The sequence below is a fragment of the Neophocaena asiaeorientalis genome, unplaced genomic scaffold (genome assembly GCF_003031525.2).
Source record: "Neophocaena asiaeorientalis asiaeorientalis breed wild unplaced genomic scaffold, Neophocaena_asiaeorientalis_V1.1 scaffold138, whole genome shotgun sequence".
Classification (NCBI taxonomy): Eukaryota; Metazoa; Chordata; class Mammalia; order Artiodactyla; family Phocoenidae; genus Neophocaena; species Neophocaena asiaeorientalis.
In genome coordinates, this window is record NW_020172632.1 from 1,723,252 (window position 1) to 1,745,282 (window position 22,031).

The following is a 22,031-nucleotide window of genomic DNA, read 5'->3' on the forward strand; positions in this document are numbered from 1 at the left end:
TATATATATATATATATATATATATACACCACATCTTCTTAAGTCAATCATCTGTTGATGGACACTTGGGTTGTTTCTGTCTTGGCTATTGTAAATCATGCTGCTATGAACACTGGGGTGCATGTATTTTTTCTAATTAGAGTTTTCATCTTTTCCAGATATATAATCCCAGGAGTGGGATTGCTGGATCATATGGCAGCTCTATTTTTAGTTTTGTTTTTATTTATTTGGCTGCTCCGGGTCTTAGCTGCGGCACGGGGGATCTTCACTGCGGCATGTGGGATCTTTTAGTCACAACATGTGGGCTCTTTTAGTTGGCGGCATGTGGGCTCTTAGTTGCGGCATGCAGGATCTAGTTCCCTGACCAGCGACTGAACCCGGGCCCCCTGCATTGAGAGTGTGGAATCTTAACCACTGGACTACCAGGGAAGTCCCTATTTTTAGTTTTTTTAGGGAACCTCCATACTGGTTTCCATACTGGTTTCCATACTGGCCGTACCAATTTACATTCCCACCAACAGTGTAGGAGGGTTCTCTTTTCTCCACACCCTCTCCAGCACTGTTTGTAGATTTTTGATGATGGCCGTTCTGACCAGTGTGAGGCGATACCTCACTGTGGCTTTGATTTGCATTTCTGTAATAATTAGTGATGTTGCGTTGCAGCTCAAGCATTTTTATGCACACCCATTTCCCGGTGCATTTGCCCAAACACCTGTGGTGGACATGCAAACTCCTTCATCAGACCTTAAGCAGGCTATGGAACTGCTACAGGCCTTAGGTTCACATACACAGATGAGAATATTACTTACTTCATAGGTTGTTGGCATTTAGTGAAAATGAGATACTGTATGAGAGAGCTTAGCCAGGTTCAGGTACCTGGTAAATACTCAGCTAAGGGGCAAAAAACAAAACAACAGAAAAACCCAACAACTTTTCTTTTTCCAAATCTGACTCAACTGTATATTGTCAAGAGGCAACGTAAAGAGTCAGTAGAGCAGAATACTGAGACTAAGGGCTCTGTAGCTGGTCTGCCTGATTCAAATCCCTTCTCGACCACTAATTAGCTGTGTGATCTTGGGAAGTCACTTAACCTTTGTGTGCCTTAGCTTCCTCAACTGGAAAATGGAGTTTGAGAGAACTATGTGAGTTGAAACACATGTAGCTCTTAAAATAGTGCCTGGCAAACAGTAAGGGCTCAATAAATGTTAGCTAATTCTTATCATCACCCTGAATGTGTGAGAAGATACTGTTCCTCTGAAGCTTTCTTCATGCTCTTCTATCCAGCATGTTCTTCCCTACTGAAATTGAGCCCTGCACATTTAGCTCAAGATACACCTCTCCCATTAGCCTTTCTCATTCTTCCATGTCTCAGAAGTCATCTTACTCTGTCATTAAAATTGTCTGGCTGCTTTAGGCATGTATGCTCACTTATCCCACAGGCACTGACCACACTGTGAAGAGAACACTTTGTGCTCCTGAACTCTGAATCCCTAGCCTAGGCCTAGGGCCTGACCCATAGGAGACATTCGGTAAACATTTGCTGCATGAATGTGTAATTGGATAAATATATCTTTTTTGAGTGCCTGGGCACGCCAATTATAGGAGATGTTTACACTTCTTAGTGACAGTAGTTTTATCAACAGGTCAGGATGTGGGAGAAACAGCAACGGACTAAGATGAAGATGACTGGTGTTCTGATTCTGGCTTTGCCACCCATCAGGTACAAGACCTTGAGTGGTTGGTTTCGGTTCTCCGTGCCTGAGTTTCTTCATTGGTAAAATGAGGAGTCTGAACAAGATAAAGTCCGAGAGCCCTTCTACCTATAAGCTTTGTATCAGTAGTCAAAAAGCTGCCCACACTGTGCTGGTTTCCTTCCATAGGCACTTGGTGTCAGGCTCTGTGCCAGGCACTGGGGGCACAGAGATAAACGACACCCAGTCTCTGTCCAAAAGGACTGACAGTTGAGTGGAGAACACAGTCTTACAAACTGATGGCTACGCGGGAAGGAGAGGAGCAGAGGGAAGTACAGAGGAGGGACTTGATTGCCCCAGGGCAGGAGAATTTGGCGAGGGCGACCTGGAGGAGGTAAGAGTAAAGTCAGCTCTGCGGAGAAATTGCCCATGTGAGAACAAAAAGGAGGAGGGCACAGGCCAACGCTGGGTCTCATGTGCACACTTGAGCCTTCTACACCTCCTAAACCTCTTCAGCTGAGACTCACCTCTCCCCAGGAACAATTTCCCTCTGGCCTACTTTTCCACCCCTCTATCACACCATGCTCCTTCCCGTCTTGCTGAAATATGCTTCTGTCTTCTCCATCAGCACCTTCTCTGCCTACTTCTCTCCTTCTTGTGTCCCCATCCTTTTAACTCTTCATCATTCTTCAGAGATCAGCTCAAATCACTTCCTCAGAAAAGCCTTTCCTGACGTTCCAGGTTAGTTCAGGTCTCCCCACTGTATATTTTCTTAGTACCCTGTGTTTCTGCTTCATGACATTGTTCAATAGTTAACTGTGTGCTTAGTGGCTTAATGTTTGTCTAGTCTACTAGACTAAAGCTCAACAAGGGGCAGGGACTCCTTCTCACTCAAGTGTTTTATCCCTGGCATTGTGCTTATATAGTAGGGTCTCAATAAATATTTGTAGAATGAATGAATGGAGGGACAAAGACGGGGTAGAGAATGGGGGGAGGGCAGCACTCACCTTTCTCTCTAATCCCACTTTCAAGCTATTTATTCCTCTGTAATTAACATTAAAATGCACAATGCCTCAGAGGCTAAGGCTTTTCAGCTTTTCCATTCTTTCCCATCCTTCTGCTCTAAACTCAACTGAACCCTTAGAGCTTTAAGTGCTCAAAACAGGTTTGTATAAAGAAAGAATAAATGAATGCTGCCCTAAGCTTCTCACTGCATTAACCCACCGATCTCTTTCCCACTCTTCAAAGTGCAGCACACTTCCAAATTGCCTCTAATCCACAGCCCAGTCCCTCAAAGTAATGGATTTCAGATGAGGGGTGATAAAAAAAAATTCTGATTGAGCCATGTCGCGCTGAAGTATGCATGACTGATGGCCCTTTAAACCCTCCCTCTCTTTTTCTCTTCTTCCCTTCCTTCCTTCTATTCTTTCCTCCTTCTCCTCCCCCTCCTCCTCCTTCTTCTTATTTTAATTTTAAAAAAGGAGACCTGCTAAATCCAGGTGAACAGAGTACTAGAAATACACTGAGGTGAAAATAGAAAATATCTTAGAGTCATCCCACAAAAGCAAGATGAGTTTTCACAAAGGTTGGAATACAGGTCCTTAGAGAATATTTGGATCATTTCTTTTGACTTACAAATGTAGAAAGAGAAGCCTAGAGAGGGCAAAAGACATGTTTAAGGCACAGAGCCAAGCGGTGTCAAAGATGGGACTGGAACTCCCTGCACTGATCTAGCGCATTGCCCTTTATATGTTTGCCTTGGGCTTTGTCAGCAGTCTGTAAATCAAGCCCTCCTGCCCTCCCTTTGCTCTTGCTTCCTGGGCCTTCTCTGCTAGCCCTGCCTTTCTTTTCCTGAGTCTCCGTGACAGCCTGCCTGCCTCAGCTGCCCTGGCTGAACACTGCCACTCCATAGATAGCTTTGCCGCCTCGCACTGATTCATCCACTCGCCGTCTGTTTTCAGATTTCTCCCGAAGATCCCAGTGTTTCTACTGTTCCCTGAATTCTGTCACGCCCTCCTCCCCTGCTGATGGACCCAATAAACAGCTACTCTAATTTAGCCTTCATCCATCTCCAAGCCACCATTTTCTGAAGTTTACATCGTCTATTTTTCACTCTCTTTCATTTTCTGATTCACCAGTTTCAGAGAATTAAATGTGTCTGAAAGGGCAGTGGTGAAGCAATGATGACTTTTCTAAGGAATTGTAATGACAGTATTCACTCCTTTACTCATGTAGCCTTTGGTTCAATGAGAATTCCTTGATACTCAGTATGTGTTGGCAAGGAAAGATAGCTAAAGAAATAGAAGGCCCTGTTGCATACTGGTCATTGAAATTAAAAAGAGTGGGTTTCGTGAGGGGGATTTTTGATGCCTGGGGTCCCACAGGCCATGCCTCCAGAGGAGGGATTAGGGTGTATTTCTCCCCTCCTCTCTGCATGGGGAGAGGAGGGTACAGTGGGCTGGATTCTGGATTCTTGATGCCTTCCTGAGAAATCTGGTGAGCAAGACACTATGGAAAAAGTAAAGAAGCAGCTGCAGTGAGATGGGCCTATGATCCTAGTGCTTGCCCAGGCAAAAGACTGAGCAGACGTGGGGCCCACGGTGGATAGAATCAGTTTGATGCCATATCGACTCCCGTGCAATCCATGTATACAGTGGACAACCAGAAAAGCAGGAAATACGAGGTTAGTGACAGCAGGAGAAGCAGGATGTATTCCCCAAGTTACGGTTGCATTCAACCAGAGGTGCCTCCAAAGAACCTGTGAAAGCACTGACCTGAGAGGGAGTCAGCTGCAAACATCTCTCAGGCCCAGAGAGCCTGAAGCCAGCTTAGGAGAGGGCCAGGCAAGCAGGGTCCTTCTGTTCCTTTCACTCCCCTTCTCCTCTCCCACTTCAGCCGTGGCTGGGGGTGGAGGTACGAAGGAAGAAGACATTAAAACAAGTTCAGAGTTTTGCTTATTGTCTGGGATTGGACATTTTTAATTACTGGATTGAGGCTGCGTTTGTTAATTCAAGTGATTGAAAGACTTTCTATTACCTAAAAGGAGAATTTTCATCCAGGGCAGGGGAAGGACTACCCCTCTGAATAGGTTTGAAGTATTGACAGGAGACAAAAATAAAGTGGCTTTTATGAATACACTCTGAATCCTGCATATTATATCAACATATTATTGGCTATACATGTAATCCTGACAGAAACCCTGCAGATAAGTAATATTACTGTCCTCATTTTAATAAATGTAGAACCTGAAACACGGGGAGATTAAGTAACTTGACCAAGGTCACCCTCTGGTCAAATGGAAGTATTTTCAAGCACTGTAAACTTCCTGTGGGTGGGGCTATATTTGATCCCTTGCTGTATCCTCAGAGCTCTGCACAGTGCTAAGAGCTCAGCAGTACAACTAATATTATTTGAAGGTCTGATTTCAGAATGCTGTACTAGAAATAAGTGCATGAGAGAAGTTTTAGACCTTCAAGAGCAGCTGAGACAAATGAGATCAATGAGGATCCCTCAGGACCCATCTGAGAGCTTCCCAGCTCCCTTTTGTTGGTCACCTGGCCAGGCCGTAACCAGCCTTGCCCATGGGGTCTGGCCTTTGGACACAATTTTACAACTGTCCCATCTTGTTGCTGCTTTATGTGGTTTTTGTGCTGAGGGTCCTTCCCCCTCTCCTCTGCCTTTCCCCAGCCTACATGCCCCCACCCCGCCCTGCCTTTATTTTCAGCAGGAAACATCAACAAAATTTAATCAGAAATGTTAGTTTGGCTGGATAGGGATGAGGAAGGCAGAGACAGCGACTCCTCTGTGATTAGCTGGGTAAAGGTCGTGAGGGAGCGCTGTCATGGCGAGAAACCCAGCAACTGGGGCAGACAGATGGGAGGCCCTTGCTCCCTGAACCCCAGGGGAGGGGCTAGGACTGTGGACCAGACTGGCTGGGGTGGAGTCCTGGGGAGGCCTGGCCAGTGTCTTCTGTGGCTCTGTAGCCTGGAGGATGGGTAGTGGGCATGGTCCTCTCTGGATCTTCATTATGTCCTGATACTTGTAGCCATAACGTAACACTATTCAACAATCTTTCCTCAGGACCCTCAAAAATTCAGATAGAAATATCTAAACAAGGTCATATCATGTAAGACTTGGAGACATTTTAGATTACCTGTCCCAAACCACTCATTTTAGAGATTTAAAAAACCTTAGGTCCAGAGAGGAGAAGTAACTAGACCAAGGGAGCACGGAACTCAGTTTCACAGCTGATACTAGATTTAGCTCTCTTATCTTTCACTTTAGTTTTTCTGAGAAATGACTGGTCGGAACGTACTGGCATGGTCAGCAAAAGCATCCGAAGTTAGGACTGCTGTGTGCTGCGGTCAGTGTCTTCTCAGAAGAGCTTCTCTGGTAAGATTCTTAGTGTTCTGTGCAAAAGCAGCTATACTAACCCTATGTGAAGAGAGTTGAAGGGGAAGCTACTGCATTTCCTTACTCAAAGCCACTTATAGAAAAGACATGGTAAGCCAGCTTATCTCAACTGTGGTTAGTATTTTTGACCAGAATTGTTGAACAAGGAGGAAAAGCTAATGTGAAGCTGAGGAGAAACACTTTGTTGCACTAATCCTTATCATGGCATTAAAAGGGAAGAAATATAATCTCTACTTTAAAGATGAGAAAACAAAAGCTCAGAGCAACTACATAACCTGCCCAAAGTCATAAAACTAATAAATGGGGGAATCTAGGCTTGAAACTAGGTTTTGTCTAATTCCAAAGCCCAGTTCTTTCTACTGTATAGCTTGAAAATTTATTCCAAAAGTCATTACTAAAGATAAATTTATTCAATGAAAATTTAAAAAGCAACAATAGTATCACTGGAACAAGTGCACAAGCTCTCCAGGACACTACTTTGAGTGAGCAGCACTTGTGTTTATCCAGTTGTTCGTTCATTTGTTCATTCATTCATTCATCCATTCAGCAAATATTTATTGAGCATCTACTAACTGTTAGCCACTGTTCTAGGCACTGAGAATACATGCTCGGGCAAAAATGGCTTTGCCTTCATGGAGCTTACATTCTGGTAGGAAGTGGAGGAAGATCAAGTGACTAAGAAAATGAGCAAGATATTATCAGATAGGACTTCCCTGGTGGCACAGTGGTTAAGAATCCGCCTGCCAATGCAGGGGACACGGGTTCAAGCCCTGGTCCAGGAAGATCTGACATGACCGTGGAGCAACTAAGCCCGTGAGCCACAACTACTGAAGCCTGCACTCTAGAGCCCGTGAGCCACAACTACTGAAGCCGACACGCCTAGAGCCCATGCTCCGCATCAAGAGAAGCCACCGCAATGAGAAGCCTGCGCACTGCATCGGAGTAGCCCCCACTCGGCGCAACTAGAGAAAAGCCCGCGCAGCAACGAAGACCCAACGCAGCCATAAATAAATAAATAAATAAATAAATAAATAAATAAATGTATTAAAAAATGATATTTTCAGATAATAATATAAGATATGAAGAAAATAAAGAAGAGTGATACGATAGGAAGTGGGAGGGGCAGGCAGGAGCTAATTAAATAGGGTGGTCCGCAAAATCTCGGAGCTTGGGGTCAGAGTTCAAGAGCAAGAGGCTGTATAAAAGGAATGAATGTTCACGTTCTTGGAAAACACACAAGGCAGATGTAGAGAGGATGAGAGTACTCTCCTCTCTGCCCTGTGAACTCTCTTTCACCTCCCCAATATCCTCCAGCTTCTGAGTAGAAGGAACACTGAGGCAGAAAGCTCCAAGCAGAGGGATGTGGTGTAGAGGGAAGGCGATGGGCTTTGAAAGTGGATAGATCCCTGGCTGTGGAACCTTGGGTGAGTTCTTTAACCTCTGAGACTGTTCCTACGTGTGAAAACGGGGACAGTGACACCTTCCTTCTAGGATGTCTGGGGATCAACTGAGATACTGGATGGACATCAGTTCTCAGCTGCCGGCAACAGAAACTGAAGAGCTGATTAAGCATAAAGGGAACTTATTAAAGGAATCTTGGTAGCTCACAGAATGAACGGAAGGTTCAGAAAACCAGGTTTGAGGCTAAGCTCCATGCCTAAATCACTGCAGACCTAGTCTGATGAGAAAACCACAGCTGCTGCCCCTGCCACTAAGTACCAGATGCTACAGTTAACACCACTTCTATGCTACCAGTTCAACTTGTTTACAACTACTATGTTGCCAGCACAAAGGACATTTCTGGGCCAGGAACTCAAAGTTGCCTCTCCTGCCTAGGCCTCGCAGTTGCTCACCTCGGGATTGATTTCTTGTGGGCGTGCTTTGGATTGGTGGAGCCTAGGTCACATACCTGTCCCCTAGCTGTGGGAGAAGTTAGCGAAGAGACTTTTCCAACTTCTACCATGAGGTGAAGGACTCATGAAGAAGAGTATTCAAAAGAGGTCGGGGAGCCACAAATACGGCAAATACCCACTGAGGATGGAAGATACCAGCACAGTGCCTGGAACCCAGCAGATGCCCAGTGAAAGTAAGTTTCTTTTTTCCTTCAGCTTCACAGACTTCCATCCATCTGATCCTAAGCTCTGAGGAGGTATTAATAATGGTGTATGGATAGATGAAAAGGCCACCATGTACCATTTAAGACTCCCAGAGAGGAATCGTAGATTTAGCCCCTGCTGTAGACACCTTCCAGAGAGACAGGCTGCTGAATGGGACTTGGCTCAGAGTAGGAACAACGTGCTTGGCATTTGCCTAAATACAGCCTAGCCCAGAGGTAGAGTGGCCTCAGAAAATGAGGTGAGTTTAGAATTGAGCCTTAAATGAATTGCTGATCCATCACAAATGCCTTTGGGGGCAGAAGCATGGGAAGACAAAGGATCTTCAGTTGACAAACGGTGAGTAATTCAATAACTGTACTTGGGTGCCCTGAGCAGTGTGCTTCCCTTTTTATCCAAAGCCAGTCCTGTAACTAGAAGGATGCCCCAGTTTCCTTATTTGTACTTCAATTCCCTTTCCCCTCCACCACTTCTCCTATCTTTTGGGACTGGAGACCAGCCCTGAACTCCAGCATACATGAAAACATGTCAAGATCTTAGCAAAACTGCTCCCTATATCAGGTTCCTTTATCCCAGAAATAAACCACATCCTAGATGGAAGCCAATTTGACCCATAATCTGTGGGTGAAATACTGTTTACAAGGCACTTTGTTGTACATTATCCAATTTGATTCCAATGGCATCTCCGTGAATTTTACATTATTTCTTTAACATTTATTGAATAATATTGCATTTTTATTGTGTCAGGCACTGTGCAGAGACTCAGAGAGGGGGGAGTGACCTGCCTAAGAACATATAGCCACACTTGGTGTTTCTTCCATCTTGCCTTAAAGCTTGTCAAAATCAAATGAGATGCCCTGTGGAAAAGGGCTACATGAAAGCATGAGGTTATTATTAGTGTGGCTATGATTTCTGGCTCTTCTTTCTAAACCACTGCTCTGAAAATCTGGGTGACATGACAGAGGCATGAACTTCCACGAGTATGATGTGAACAAGTGCTGTCTCTTAATGTCTCTCTGATCCCACAAAGAGCCTTGTTTTTCTCTGACTGCCAACCCTGGCCTCACCTCCTCTGCAAATCACATTACTCCCAGTAGCAGTTCTTGCCCTAGAGAAAACTGTACCACAAATCTGGAAGGTAAAGGAATCTTAGAAGCTAAAAATAGCCGTGACCTCAAGGGATCAGTGAGGATTACATCAGATAATGTAACTATGTTATTCAGAAAGAGATATCTGCTATTATTACCTTCATTATAAAAGAGCTCAGAGTAGTTAAGTGGCACATATAAGGGCACACAGCTATTAAGGATAGAAATGAGGATTCGGAATCAGGCCTGTGTTTCCCTGTGCCACACTGCCTGCCTGGAGAGCCTTACCCACGCTTCAAGCCCAATGCACATCCTTGATCTTCTTCCAAACTTCCCACAGCTCCCCAGCAGAATGAATGTCCCTTCTATGGTTCTCCCCTTGTCCTGGCCCTTGACAGAAGAACATCTGAGTTAGGATGGATATCAAGCCCACTTGTATGTCTTTAACTGCAGTTATAATATTTTCACTCAGTGGTCACTCTGTAGGGGTAATGCTGCAGTTGGGCTTTGGACCCAAATCTTGCCCTTATACATCTGTTGACTTCATTCCCAGTGCAGTGGTGAAACAGATGGGCTGGTGAATGTGAAGGTCAGGGCCTGGCACCCAGCGAGGAGATTTCCCCTCTCCGCTCCCTTCCTTGCGTTAGCTCTTTGCCACAGGCTGGTAAGACAGCATGGTATGCTAGTTTGTTTAACTTGGCATAATTGAAAAAACGGGAAGCTGGGCAGTCCTAGATTTAAATTTTGGCTTTGCCTCTGGCTGTGTGGCTTGCAGAAAAAAAATTTAACCTCCCTAAATTTGATTCTTTATCAGTGAAATGGAAAGAATACTGTGAGAAATATGAGATAACAAGTGTAAAGCAGCCAGAAAACCATGTAGCAAATACGTGGTAGCTGGGAGTCATTAATCACTAACTATTATTATTACCTTGCCAGCCTGAGCCCTCACAGGTAGATGTCTGCCCTGACCCTGGCTCTTTAACTGGAGCTGACCTTCCTTTGTTTCCTGTGATAGGAAGCAAAACAGACCAGCCTCAAGCATTAGGCCCTGTGGTGCCTGCCTAGGTTGCCTTTCTCTTCACAAGCTGTTCCCTGTTCTTGTCTTCCTGTTGAGAGCCAGCTTCCCAGGATTCCCTAAAAAATCTACAACATTGCCAATGCTGGCAGAACTGCACTTTGAATTTAGGGTGGGGTGCACCCTACACTCGAATGTCTTGGCCATCAGTGGCATTTGTCCAGTACACAACAGTGCCAACTGTTCACTTCTATCTCAAGGTGATCCAACTCCCTTCCTTCAAAAGACAGAAACCATAAATCCTAATGTATTCAAAACTCCAATGCTAATAGCAACAGACAAAATTGCTTTGCTTCAGGTAACCACTATATTTTAAAAGTTACATTACAACTAGTTAATGGCTTTCAATCACAAGGACCATTTTATTATAGAATATTTAAAGGCACCCTCACATTTTTCTTTAAAATTGTTTTTCCAATTAAAATAACTGCAGCTCCTTATGGACAAAAAAATAAGACAGCCTGGAGGAGGGGGGCTCAGAGGCTCAGAGGCCTCTGAAGTCAGGGAAAGTAGAAGTCAGGAAAGGGGGGAAAGAGGTTTACAATCATTCTTAGGAATCTGATTGATCGATTGATGGATTCAATCAATCAACAAACATTTACTAACACGTTCTCAACTAACTCTGTTTAGGCTGCAGATGTACAAACAAATAAGATATGGCACTTAGCCTCAAAGAACTCTTTGGACTAGTGTAGCAGTCAGATAGGCAAACAAACAATAGCGATCAGTGATAAGTTCAACAATAACAATTGCCCCAAGGGGTCAAAGGGAGGACACTCACAATGTTATGCTTTAGATAGACGCTTTATAAATGAGGTGAATTTTCTTATTTAAAGCTTTAAATATCTAATTTTACAATATTTCAAAATCATCAAAAATTACAGAAACTAACATAATGAATGGCATACTACTCCACCAATTCCTAACATTTTGCCATATGCTTCATATTTTTTAAAGAAATAGGATGCTACAGATCTGAGTTAAAACCTTCATGTTTTAATCCAACCTCTTCCCTTCTGTAACAGAGGTAAACACTCCCCTGAAAATTTGTGTTTATCATTACCATGCTTTTATTTTTGCCGTTATTACATATGTGTGTACCTAAGAAGCAACACAGAACATTCTTTTGAATGCTTTCAAACTGTATATATAATAAATGGTATCATATTGTCAACCTGCGGCATGCTTTCAATCACAAGGACCATTTTATTATAGAATATTTAAAGGCACCCTCACATTTTTCTTTAAAAAAATGTGTACCTAAGAAGCAACACAGAACATTCTTTTGAATGCTTTCAAACTGTATATATAATAAATGGTATCATATTGTCAACCTGCGGCATGCTTTTCTCCCTTACAGTATGTTTTTAGAACTTGGCCATGTTGATAGTTGCAGCTCTAGTTTATGTATTTTAACTTCTATAGTATTCTGTAGTATTCTATAAGTATGGCCAAACCAAATGTATCTATGCTCCGATGGTTTTCAATTTTCTGTTATTACAAATAATGCTGAGACAGAACTCAAATCTGTCTATTGTGCATATGTATGACATTCTCTCCAAATGGAATGGGTGGATAGCAACATATAAGCATCTTCAACTTCACTAGATAATGCTGTACCGCTTTACACAGTGGTTGTACCAATTTACACGCCTCCCACCAACAGAAGGTGACTTCCTATCACTCCATGTCTTCACCAATACTTGGTACTATAAGCCTTTCTAATTGTTGTCAATTTGAATGATATAAATTGTGGTTTTAATGCATAGTTCTTTGATGGCTAGTGAAGACTAGCAATCTTTCATAATGACTCTTCAGCTTCATTTCTGTGAACTGCTTATTATTTTTCCACTTTTTCCATTGGGTTGTTTGTCTTCTTTCTAATTGAGTTGTAAGCTTTAAAATATGTTGGTGTGTGTATAGTATATATATATTATCCTTTGACAGTTATATGTTCTTCAACTATTTTCTATTAGTCTGTGACTTGAATTTTCACTTTATTTGGGGAGTCTTGTTAGAAGTTTTAAGTTTATCATAATCAATTTTTAATCTTTTCCTTTATTCTGTTTGCTTTCTATGTCTTATTTAAGAAATATATATCTACTCTGATTTCATTAAGATATTCTCCTGTTTCTCCTTTTAAAAGTGTGAAGTGTTGCCTTTATACTTAGATATTAATCTACCTGGAACTTATTTTGCTATGAGATAGGGATCCAAGGTTAACTTCTATTTTTCCACTTAAGAAAACTGGGCCTAGATTTGAGAGTATAACAGAAATAGGAAGAAACAAATGTATCTTCATTCATTCATTCATTCATAATACCAAGTATTCATGGATTTCTTGATATTCTAGCCAATCTCACCTATACCCAGAATTTCAACTTCCAACCATGTGCTAATAAACTCCAGCATGGAGTTATTTCTGTGTATGTCCATGAGGCTCTCCCACAGGTGCTTTCTTGGCTTTCACTCTCCAGCCCCTGCAAAGGTTATACTTAAAATACCAAGAGTATGTTCTAAGTTCTGAATGATCCCTGGTTGACAGAGCATCTTGTAACAGGATCACCTTAAAGGCTTCCTAGCTGAGAAGCTCCCTGATTCCAACCACTGCTCTCAATTTATTTTATTTTTTTAAAGATTTTTTTGATGTGGACCCTTTTTATAAGGTTTTTTTTTTAAAAAAATATTTATTTGGCCGTACTGGGTCTTAGTCGCGGCACGCAGGATCTTTAGTTGTGGCACGCAAGATCTTTATTTGCAGCACGCAGAATCTTTAGTTGTGTCATGTGGGATCTAGTTCCCTGATCAGGGATCGAACCCAGCCCCCCTGAATTGGGAGCATGGAGTCTTAGCCACTGGACCACCAGGGAAATCCCCACTGCCCTCAATTTATGACAGCCAGAAATCTTATTGAAACACAACTGTGACCACATCACTCTCCTCTGCTCAAAACCTTTTGGTTACTCTACATTTTTCCTCAGGATAAGCTTCAGGCTCCTTGGCATGACATTCAATACTCTCCACAACCTGCCTCCTAAAGACTGCAGCAGCCTTGTCTTTAGCCACTCTCCAACTCATCCTTTGTGCTCTAGTAACACCTGTCCATAGTTCCTGTACATGTCATATCGTTTCTTGCTTAAGGGTCTTCACTCATGCTGTTCCTTTCCCTCTGAATGCCTTTCTGCTCCCCAATTCCACTTGAGACAAAGAGGCTATAACTACACCAAATGTTCTTGTTCCTCCTTCCACCGCCACAGTATACAGCTGTTACTGAGAAGTAGCTACTTAAGCAGGGACTGCATTTTCTAGTCCCCATAACAGTTAGATGTGATCATATGACTGAGTTACAGCCAATGGATTGTGAAAAGAAGTGATGTATACTGCTTTCAAGACTGCCCCATCAAAACTCATCATGTATTAGGGCCCCTCCATGCTTTACCTCACCTTTGAGCTGGATGCAGAGGACTCTAAGACCATCATAAATGGCAAAGATATAAGATGAAAGGAGCTGGGGCCCCTAAATCACCAACATTACAGTCCTTAGAACTGGCAAGAGGGGCCCTGGTCTGGGTCTCTCACATCTGGAGGCCCTGATCTCTGAAATACCTTCTGCAAAATTTTCTAGGTCCCCTTCAGTGCCTGGAACTGGCAACGGATGGCAGTGCTATCTGGGCAGGGTGCCTTGAGCTTACACCAGTCATTTTTCCCCCTTGCAGGTGCTCTGTAACCCTCTACTGAGGGCTGGCTTCATGAGCATGTGACCTGTGCAGCTGTACAAGGCCTTATGCTTATAAGGGCTCTGTGTTTGGTTTAATGCTCTGCTGAGACCGTTTTGGAGTTCTTAATAATTTTTAACAAGGGCACCCACTTTTTTACTTTCAATAGGCCCCACAAACTCTTCCTGCCTCTAACCCATGTGTAAGATGGACCAGATGCCCAGAGGAGCTCTGGGACTCATGCCCAAAGGGTCATCCTGAAATTTGGGGTGGTTCCCTGGTTCTATAAAGGCAGTATGGTGACAGGATGATTTCCACTAGCTAACATGATACTTCATTTAGGGATCATGCGAGATTGTGCTGTCGCAAGGGTGCTGACATTAGACACATCACAGGACAAGGTTAGGGCTCTGGACTACTGACTGTCCACTGCTAACTCTTGGTGTATGGGGCCTGGGTTCCTGTGTCACCTCTCACTCTTTAGCCTATGCACTTCCTGCTGTTGGCATTCAGGGCAGTCATTCATTCCCATATAGGCTCCATGCCAGTGTCTGTCCAGCAATTCTCTGAGGGTGGCCATACCTATCCTGTTTGAGAGCTTTAGAGACCTTCTCAATGGCAGTGGGCCCTCCCTACTTATGTCCTCACTTGCCTTCAGGTTGTTTTTAAGCTGTGCTAGTTGAGAGATGGACATTCCTTGCACCAGTGAAATGACTCCTTTTACTCTGCCCAAAGCCCCTAGCCTATTCTCCTTGCTTGGGTTGTATGTTGAAGTCAGGAATGCAGTCAACAGTGAGAGGGTTCACATTCTGGTCAATGACTACGGCCTAAAGAGTTTAAGAGAATCCAATTTTTATAGTGAAGAAAAGAGTTCAAGAGAAGAGAAATTTTACAGTGTAAAATTTCAGAAAGAAAGTTTAACATAACTAGAAAACAAATTATTGGTGACATTTTCCTGCATATCTGAGAAAGACTTGCATTTTTGGTCATCATCAACAAAGCACAAAAGCAACCTTTGAGAGATTCCCTGAAAGCTATCATTCATAATGAACAATGCAGTGCCATGAGTAACTATGCAATCAGCATTGAATAAATATTATTATGAAACTACAGAGGCAAAGAGTCTGTATTATTTCAATACAAACAGGTTCCTAAGAGTCATGGTATTGTGAGTAATAAGAGTAATATTTTTATTGAGGTGAGAGATATGAAATTAGTCAGGAACCACCACATATTCAAGAACACAATAAAGAACACAGAGTTGGTGCCTAGATATTGATACCATAAAGGAACTTCACATGCACTACTTAGACAATTATATATATAAAAAAAAAAACTACCTTTCTCCACATTATTCTATATCTTCTTCCATAAGTCACTATACATCAATAGTTATAGTGCTTTTTTATAATTTTTACATGTTTTGTATTTTTGTTATTCAATTTGCTTATATACACAGAAGTCCCATAAAAAAAATATTTGCCCAGGGTTCCCAAGACTCAAGGTACTGCCCTAATCACTAAATATAGGAAATCTGCCCACTGAACAGGAGGCCTCACATTGGACAGTTACATAAATGAGAAATAAACTTTTATTGGTTAAGCTACCAGTACTTTAGAGTTTATCAAGTAACTAGCATTTCCCTATTATTCCAGTTTTTCTTTGGTCACTGCCATTCATCCTTAAATACATGACTCTACACATCTCCAGGAAGTTTACTTTCCTTTCCTGTTTCTCTGTTAGGCGCCCTTTCTTTCCCCACAGAGCTGGGTTGTTATTCTTCTTTGTACTTCCATGATGTCCTGTGCCTTCCTCTATTATTGACCAACCATATCATATTTTACTCATTTGTTTATGTGTTTGCCTCTCCTATTAGACTATGGTCACCTGAAGGGCAGGTATTTTTGCCCATGAATGTTAGCCTCTAGCAACATGCTTGGGGAATAGAAGTGTTCATCAAATAATTTTAAAATCAATATCATTTCACAAGGGAGGCGTCTGGATAGAGTAGGAAGAGCACAGGAATGAGAAAACATGGATTCTAGAGCCAACTTTGCCACTGTTTCCCACATAATCTTAACCAAGCCATTTTCATTCCCTGAGCTCAAATATCCTCACACATAAATTGCAGATATTAATACCCACATTTCATGACTGTTCTGACAAATAAATCAAACAAAATATGAGAATTACCTCATAAACTGAATAGGTGACCTTCAAAAGGTGGTACTTGTTATTATAGTAGATGCTCAATAAATATTTGTTGAATTAGTGAATCCAGCAATTATTTGAGAGCCTATCATATGCCAGGCATTGTTTTAGGCATTAGAAATGTAGTAATGAGCAAGCCAGTGACACAGTCCTGCTCTCCTGGAGCTTATGTTCTAACAAGAGAAGATAGTCAAGAAAAAATATTCAGGCTGTGAGAAGAAGAAAGCAGAGTAAGGTGCACAAGAAACACTAAGGCGAGGAGCTGCCATCTCATAGGATGGTCAGGGAAAGCATTATTGATAAGGTGACATTTGAGAAGAGACGTAAAGGAAGAAAAGGAGTGAGCCATGAGGATACCTGGGAAGAGTATTTTAAGTAAAGACCAGCAATTGCAAACATCTTGAAGCAAGAATATGCTTGGCAAGTGCATGGAACAGCAAGAAAGCCAGTGTGGGTAGAGAGAGTGATGAAGGGAGAGGGTGGTAAGGGAGAGTTCAGAGAGGCTGGAAGAACTGATCATGTAGGGAGTTCTAGACTACTGTAAACACTTTGTACTTTTGTTTCTCTTAGAGAGATGAAAAGCCACTGAAGGACTTTCAGCAGAGAACTACCACAATATGACTAATTTCAGAGGATTACTCTGGCTTCCAGGTGTAGAAAAAATTGCAATGAGTATATATGGGGAAGAATAGGGGAGGCAAGGCCAGAATTGGAACCAGCAGTTAGGAGGCTTTTCCAAGAATCCAGGGGAGACATAATATGGGTTTGCAATAAGGAGATAGAGGTGAAAGTGATAGGGTGATTAGGAATCTGGATTATTTTGATCATAGAGACAATAAGATATGCTGATGGATAGGCTGTTGGACAAGAAAGAGAGAAATCAAAGGCGATTTCAAAGATGAGAGGGGGGGAAAGGAGATAGATGGAGTTACCAGTTACAGAGATGGGGGAGATGAGAGGGGGAAGATGAGGGGGGAAAAGGAGATAGATGGAGTTACCAGTTACAGAGATGGGGGAGACTGCTGGAAATCTAGTTTTGGGGATTAGAAATTGCAAGCTTGGTTTTAGACAAGTTGTGTTTCTATTATATGTCCAAGCTAAGACCTTGAGTAGGCAATCGAATGTATGATTCAGGAATTCAGGGAAGAGGGCTGGGTAAAGATAAATTTAGGAGTCATCAGCTGATACATGGTATTTAAGTCATGAGACTAGATGAGCTCATCAAGGATGCAATACTAACTGAGGAAAGAAGATATCCAAAGATCAAACTCTAGGATGCTTCAATGTCTAGAGGTCTAGGAAATGAAAGAGAACCAGTAAAAGGAGAACTGGCAAGAAAATTAAGAGAAAATTGTTCCCTAAAGTCAAAGGAGGAATATATAATTTGAGAAGACATGAATGGTCAATTGTGTTAAAAGTTGCTAGTTTTATTACTTCATCATGGAGAGTGTTGACAGAACACTTTTGTTGTATTTTCTGCTATAGAGTCAACAGTTCTGGTCTCAAATCTATCAGCTGCTTCCTCTGTCAGTGTGGATAATGAACACTATCTCCCAGGGTTGCTGTGGGTCCTATATAAAATAATTGTTGTGGGGCTTCCCTGGTGGTGCAGTGGTTGAGAGTCCGCCTGCCAATGCAGGGGACGCGGGTTCGTGCCCTGGTCCGGGAAGATCCCACATGCCGCGGAGCGCCTGGGCCCGTGAGCCATGGCCGCTGGGCCTGTGCGTCCAGAGCCTGTGCTCCGCAACAGGAGAGGCCACAACAGTGAGAGGCCCTTGTACCGCAAAAAATAATAATAATTGCTGTGAAAACATTTAGTAAAATGCTTTACTGTTCAACTATATATAACTTAACAATCATTGACACCACCAGCTCTATGCCAGGACCCGATCTGGGAAGTGGGCACAGAGACAACACAGCATACTTCATAATTCTCTGCCCTTGGGGAGATCCCAGTCTGGTTTGTGTGTGTGTGCGTGCCTGTGCATGTGTGTGTGCATAAGCATGTCTGTCGCACCAATATTACAGTATGCGCAGTTCTGGAGGAAGACCCAGGGCACTACAGTAGCACAGAGGAGGGGCAGGGTACGAGGAATCGGTAGTAAAATGGCAGGTCCAAGAGGCCACGAAAATTGGACAGGAGGGAAGATTCTTCGGAGCTCATTTCTTGAGCACAGATTGAGGAAGTGGCAGAGTTGGCCCCTGAAGTGCCAGTCATTTCTCTCTCTCTCACCTTCGGGCTCACTTGGAGCTGAATCACTGCTTTCTCCTTGACCCAAGCAATTGATTTTCACAATATCCTTCTTTGTCACAGACAGAAGACTAAGAAATAGAAACACAGAAAAACCGTTATACTCTCTGAGAAGGAGCAAAGGAGCAAGGGAGAGCTGTCTGTTGGTAGAGATGGACTACAGGGTGGCAGTGAGCTCAGAGCTGGGGATTCTGGGCAGGGGAAGGTCGAAGAAGGAGAAACTAAGGTAACCATCCCCATAGGCTCCTGGAAGTGCTGGGTGGTGCAGCCATCAGCAAGACAGAAGGATTTAATGATGCCAAGTCCAGGAACAGGCAAATGATAGTGGTCAGAGGGCAAGGCAGGCAAAAAAGTTACAGTTCCACCAGGTTGACAAGAGAGGCCAGAGTAACAACAGTCAGAGCAGTGCAAACCTTACCCAAAGGCCAAGGATGCCCAGGTTCCTGCTTCACAGTGCACTTCCCCTAAGAGCGGGAGCCATTAGCTACTTACAAGCACTGCTCATCTAAGTCTACCAGGGAGAAATCCCAGTCCTTCCAAGACCAGTGGTGCTCAACCCTGGCTACACATGAGAATAATCTGGGACATTTAAAAAATAACAATGCCTGGGAATAGCTTCTGATTCAATGGAGGAGAGGTGGGCAATTGATATTTTCTAGAAGCTCTGCATATATTCCAATGTGCAGCCAATGTCAAGAACCACAGACTTAAACCATCCTAAAAAGTAACCTGGTGTTCTTGAAAGACCCCTGACCTTGTTATATCTATCATTCATTCATTCATTCGACAAATATTTATTGAGTGTTTCTAAGTACTGTAGACCTGGGTTAAAATCACAACCCAGATACTTAGCAGCTGTGTGATTTGGGTAGCACGTTACCTCTTTTAACTTCAATTTCTTCAAAATGAGAATAATAATGCTACCTATTTCGCAGGCTTGTTTAGCAGATCACCAGAAATTACACACTAGAAATGCTTTCAGATAATATGTACTCAATAACTGGCCACTCTCTACTCTTTTTCTTAATGAATTGGAAAGGGGATGGGGAGGTGTGCGGAGAAGAAGCAAAATGTAAAGAGCACCTGTTCAGTGACTTGTGGGAAGTAATACCTATTGCTGGTCATTGTATTTGTAGTCATACAACCAGAACAATTAGGACTCTGCCTTGTTCTTGTGGCTAAGACCTCCCCTAGTGCCCAGTCCTCTGGGGCCTACGGTCCTGCCTTGTCGTACAGGACCTGGATAGCTCAGGCTCTGCTGGCTACCTATGAACAGACCTGCCTGACTCTGTGCACAGGCCTGCACCTTGCACAGACTATGGTGGGACAGACTTACGTTTAAGCTGGTTCAGTCACTTATGAGCAAATCACCTAACATCTGAGCCTCTTTTTCTGCATTTTTATATTGGGGATAAGGTTATTAATTCAGCTCACAGACTATGGAGTCCAGCATCCTGGGTTTAAGTCCTAATTTTGCCACTGTTTCCTCTTGAGGAGTAGAGAAAATAATATATGCATCTTATGAGCTGTTATGAGAGTAAAATAGTCCATCTAAGATACTTGGGACATTATCTGGTATATAATAGGCTATCAATAAATATTAGCTGTTATTATTATTTTTATTTTTATTATTATCACCATCTACCTTTATGAATGTCCATGAAAGCATGTGATCAGCTGAGCAGCCCAGCAGCCAATACACGCACTAAAACACAGAGAGCTAATTAATCCATTAAGACAATAACTTTGATGACAGCTGGGAATGTGTACAAATCATGTCGTTTTTTCCAGACCTGTCATCTCACTCAGGATAATGGCTCCCAGGCGGGCCCAGTATTCTGTATGATGTTCCTGGAGAAATCCCACGAGGGTTTCAGGTGGCATGAAAGATGGGATCTTTACCAGAGCTTTTCAGAGATGGAGAAATAAATGACCTCATAGCATCCCTTCTGACTCAGCCTGTGCCTCTGCAGCACAAAATGACCACGTGGCCATTCTGTGCCCTGAATGCCTAACTACTGAGGCCTGAACAACAGATTAAGGTCCAAAGTAGCTTACTGGCTGACTTAGTAATAACTGCTATTGAAAACCACTCTCCTAAAAAACAGCATTTTACAGTTTACGTATTGTTTCATTTGATTAATTCATTCATTCATTGACTGAACACTCACTGAGTATTTACTACGTGTCAGGCTCTGAGTGAAGTGATAGTTAATCACTCAAACAAAATATGATGTTTAAGCACCGTTTACTAGGGTTCACTAGTAAACAAGACTACAGATGTGAATCATAAAAGGCCCCAGCAGCTCACAATCAAATCAGAGAGAGCTGGAGCAGATGAAAGAACAGAAAAAGCACAGTTCCTGTCATGGAACCACGGCATGTGTGGGGCAGGGTTCAAACAGGAGAGTGATAGTTCTATCTGGGGGGAGGTAGGCAAAAAAGACTTCATACCTGGGACCTTTGTCTTAGGGCCAGTTCTTATGTTCCAGCTGATCCTGCTTCCATACCTGAGTCAGTGCTGTCACCCGGTTCTTCTAGATGATGGAGGCCCACCCACATGCCTGATTTCTGAACAGTGCCCACTATTTGCTTTCTCTAAATCTATATGTCATACCCCAATTGCCCCTGTTAGGTTCAGAATATTCAAAATGTGTCTGCCAGCCCATAATCTGTTACACCTCTTGACAGACATAATAATACCTAATATTTGAATCTCACAGAATTACTGTATTAAAAGAGATACTGATGAAGAAATAATGCCAATGGTAAAAGGGACCCTTTACTGAATGCCTAATATACATTGATGTACAGGCATCAGGTATTTGATGCAAAGTTTTGCTTATCTTCACATATTTTTCCTACAAATAGATATGAAGGCCTCCATAAAAAGTTCAGTGACTTGTCCAAGGTCATATAAGTAGTAGGCACCTGAGTTTGTTTACTGCAAAAATTTTATTGTTATTATGAGACTGTTTCCTCTCTAACACACAGCCTCTCCAAAGTGAAAAAATATATATATACATACATACATACATACAGAGTACATACATACATAAAACTGCAGAGCACCTGTCATGTGCCAGGTACCAAAATAGACATTTTTATATGATACAAAAAACATAAGAGATATTACCCTTTTTAAAAAAAAGTAAACAGATAAGGAAACTGATGCTCAGGGAGGATGAAAAATCGGTTTTTTGACATTAGAGCCAGAGTTTGAATCCAAGTTGGTTTGACTCAAAAGACGTTGTCTTTCCACTATACTCCACGACTCCCCTTCCTGAGACCCTTAATCTAGCTCTGGTTTTCCTGCTGTCTACCTGTTGCTTCTTTGGGACTCAATTTCCCCATCTGAGAAATCATGACCTCTAAGAGCTCTTTCTGCTTTGCTGTTCTCAGGTTCTAAGATGGAGATGAAAGGCAGACAAAATAGCATTCTGGACTGAGAAAAGCAGGGATACAGCATTGC

At 42.6% G+C, this 22,031-nt stretch overlaps 1 protein-coding gene across 1 annotated transcript in view; it reads right to left on the reverse strand.

Annotated features, from left to right (window-relative positions):
* AGBL4 (AGBL carboxypeptidase 4) overlaps positions 1-22,031 on the reverse strand; it is a 1,255,618-nt gene that overhangs the window by 439,534 nt on the left and 794,053 nt on the right. The gene's annotated exons all lie outside the window — the stretch shown is intronic.